Genomic DNA, 4,092 nt, shown 5'->3' on the forward strand with positions numbered 1-4,092 from the left:
ATTTGTTGGGGGCGTGTGTAAAGGGGTCAATGATGACGCGCACATAGCTGATTTGCATGCGCGTCATCTTACATGGAAGGAAAGCTCAGCCTCTGAAGCTGCGCAAGAGAATAGAATTTGAATCAACGCTACTCAAGGCTGCCTCGGGCAGCAGGGAGGAAGTTGCTAGCGAATTCTGTGATGTCACTGGAGCCCTACGTTACATTCTTATGAGAGCACAGTTCCTGCTACTGGACTCCAGGGACTGGGAGAGAGATTTTACTACATTCTGTAAGTAACTAATATACCAGCCTTGTGATAGAACTTTACTTAAGATTTAGCTTTCGTTGTCCTTTAATGGAGGTAAGTGTTATGGAGCAACCTCAAATCATAACTCCTCACATACATTTTACTTTTTTCCATTAACACATGTGGAATAAGGAGCTACTAAAATGTCTTCCCACTTGCCCTCTGTATATTTTTTAAAAGCCGAACCTTTGGACTCAAACCTGAAATCATTCATAGGGGCAGATTCACTAACCGACGAAAAGTCATCAGCCACTGCTTCACGCCTATCACTACACTTCGCCAAGCGAACTCTAATTCACTAAAATGTGGAGTTTTGTTGTGGGCGCAGAATGCTGCCGACTTTTCGCAAGCGTTACTTCGGCAATGCAACAATTTAAAGCAAAGATGCGCTAGCGTTCATTTTTTGCCTATCACAAACGCTCAGGTTAATTAGCATACGGCGGGAAATTTAAAGTTGAATGGACGTCTTTATGTTATATGTTGCAGCAGATAGATTACAATTCCACTGTTAATTACTAGGGATGGGTGTATTTGACCCATTTTGTTTCGCCAAAAATTCGCCGTAGGTGAAATGTCGCAGATGCCCATTAAAGTCTATGGGCGTCAAAAAATTTTTTGATGCGCGTCTTCTTTTTTTGATGCACGCCGCCAAACATGTCTGGGGGCGTCATTTTTATGGCGAAACGAGGCGAAAAAATTCGCCCATCCCTATTAATTACACATGTCCAGGGAACCTTAATAAAGACATTAGAGTTAATATAATGCCCTACACATGAGCATTGACATGTTAGCAAATGTATGGGGGAAACCAGTTACCCAAAAAAAATGTTTTTAGGACTTTTGCAGGCCAGCGTTTTTTGAACTTTGATGCTTTTTCGACTCAGAATATGATGTAAGTAACAGAAGATTTAGGAAGATCTATACACTCCATTGCACTTCGCCTGTCTGAGCTGGAGAAGGCAAGTCTGGCGAAAGAGGTAACGTTCAGTAAAATCCGCATTTTAGTGAATTTGCAGAGTAACGACCATTCACCAGAGCGAATTGTCGCCAGCGTTTGCCACTTTGCCCTTTAGTAAATCTGCCCCATAGAGTAGGCTGAAACACTTTGACGTTCCTTGCTCGCTGGAGAAAAGCTAAAGGTGAGTTCAACTCTGTCTCAGGAAATGAAAACAAAAAGAAATTTCAAAAAGGACTCATCATGAAAAGGACTCAATATTACCGCTCTTGTTTTTTGACCTGCGTTGGTGTTTATGTGATTTCATGGTAAATATTTCTAATTCACTTCTACTTTACTTCTCAGTATTTCCAACCCTCCAACTACATCTTCAAATGGTTAGAATCTGGAAATGCCTGTAGACCTTGGACATAAAGGTCACTAGGGGCAGTTTTATCAAAGGCCGAGGTGAATTTTCGAATGAAAAGAATTCGAATTTCGAGCCTTTTTTTGCGTACTTTGACTAGGGAATAGTCCAAATTAGATTCGAATTTGAAAAAAAATCAAAAATTTGAATATCGAAATTTATCATGTATTGTCTCTTTTGACCATTCGCCATCTAAAACCTTGCGAATTACTGTTTTAGCCTATGGGGGACCTCCTAGAACCTACGTGGAGTCAATTGGTGGAAAATTAGTGCAATTCAAATTCAGCCGGATACGGACCTATTCGTTCGAAAACTGACCTATTCGACCAAAAAAAACTTTGACTTTTTCAAAGTCGACCCTTGATAAATATGCCCCTAAATATGGCTTATAATGATACTGTTATCCACTAAAACAGTATTTATTTCTGGTTTGAATTATTGAATTGTTTTTCCCCTTTTATCTTGAGTTGGCTCATGAAACCTAATACTTTGCCCTGTTCTTAACTGTCTTTCTTCCATGGCATTAGGGATATCACAGAATAAGAAATCCCTAGTCTTAAAAGGGCTGTGGGTTATCTGTGTTCCTTAAGCTTTACCTCTGTAAAGATTATCAACTCACATCCTTACATGACACAGTTGAATTATTACTGTACAAAAGTACAAATACTCCCTTAGATTCCTTGCATCTGTTTTTGAATACCAGCAACATTATCCACAATGTGTTAGAAAACAAAATTTACACAAACTGGCAAAAAGTTACTTAGTGATTATAACCCCCATATGTAATAAATGCCACTACATTTGCCCAGGAGCAGTAACCCATAGCAACCAGTGAAATGTTTGATTTTAGTCAGGCTACCAGTAAATGCTACCTTTTATGGGTTGTTATAGGTTACTGTCTTGAAACAAACTTACTGCCATTTATTGCAAATAAGAATAGTTGTACCTTTCTCTACTAGTTACAAAAGCAAAAGCTTCTGCAACTAAAGACAGTGCCCTCAGAAATCTGAAGCAGCTCCAGCAGACGTGTGGGACAAAAGGTTGGAGAAGAGGGGACCTCTGCTGCTTTTGTGGGTGGATGTTGGGGGGCAGTTAAGTCCTAATATCTTGAAAATGAAATGTGTTTATGCTATGATCATCAATTCATTGATGTTTTATCAGTTATCTGAAAATGTTCTATTATTCTTTGGTCTATTAAAACAGAAAGAAATAATTCTATTTAAGAACCATTTAAGGCTGCAATGCACATCTGCAAAACTACAGTCTAAAGCCACAGGATTTAACTTTCAAGAACTTGAAAATATATTTCATCTATGTCAGAGAGATTTTTTTTGTTTCCCAGGTAATAAAAAATGCTCCATAATTATCTCTGTTGGACACAAAGTTTCATGTTATCTTTGATGTATAATGTAGACTATGCCAGCCAGACTGAAGTGGTTTTATATGAAGTAAATAAGGCAAGCTGAGTAGTTTCATGGTTAATTGATTAAAAAGGCTCACAAAAAAGTGCAAGATCAAAGAGCAACATAATGGCATTCTAATACTCCAGAGAGCTGTCAGTCCGTGCATTTGACAAGCTGACCTTGAATACTGATCTATCGTTTTCAGCAGGAATATATTTTGCTCAAATTTTAGCACCTTGGTGTCTTAAAGAAGGGAACGTTGCTCTGTGTGTAATAGTTACATTTAGAGGGTTACTAAAGGGCAATTTTGTGAAATATGTGATACAGGTGTCACACTGTGTGTCATCCAAAGCATATAGCACAAGGATTTAAACAAGAAATGCTGATCCACTATAACCTCAGCAGAATTGTACGCGAGAGACCTATGATCAGGTCTGTGATGATCCAGTATTATGGAATTTCTCTGTAAAGGTTATAGGTGAACTAGGAATACAACCGAATCTAGAACTTGTTTAGGACTGAATCCTAAAGGGCAGGTAGATTAAGTGGGGATGTTTTGGGCATATTGATGAAAGTGCAGGGGGTAAAAATAATTAATTTGCCCCTTAGTTTTCAGCCTGAGACTTTAAAGTTCTCAACAAATGTGGCACTTTTTCTATTCAAGGCTGATGCAATTTTTTTAGATATATATAAAAATTAGGGGTTTGCGGAAGATTCTATATTTCGGCGAATCCAAAAATGAATGATTCCATACATTCTTAAAGAGAACTCTCAAGGGCTCATTATGATGGCATTGGCAAGCACAGTTGTGCTCATGCAAATTTCCCCATAGTCAGTTGTGCATTAAACTTCATTCATTAAAGGTACTTGCATCAATATGCACTCTTTGCACTCAGGGCTGCTCAGTCCTCAATTCCTCCTATTGATGCAGGGGAACCCCTGAGCGACTGCCACCTCTGGACCAGGTGGTAGCTCCAGGCTTCCCTCAGAGTCAATATGTACAGCACACTTGTGTATAAAGAATTGGGCACACATCATTC

Source organism: Xenopus laevis, chromosome 1S (assembly GCF_017654675.1).
Source record: "Xenopus laevis strain J_2021 chromosome 1S, Xenopus_laevis_v10.1, whole genome shotgun sequence".
Lineage (NCBI taxonomy): Eukaryota > Metazoa > Chordata > Amphibia > Anura > Pipidae > Xenopus > Xenopus laevis.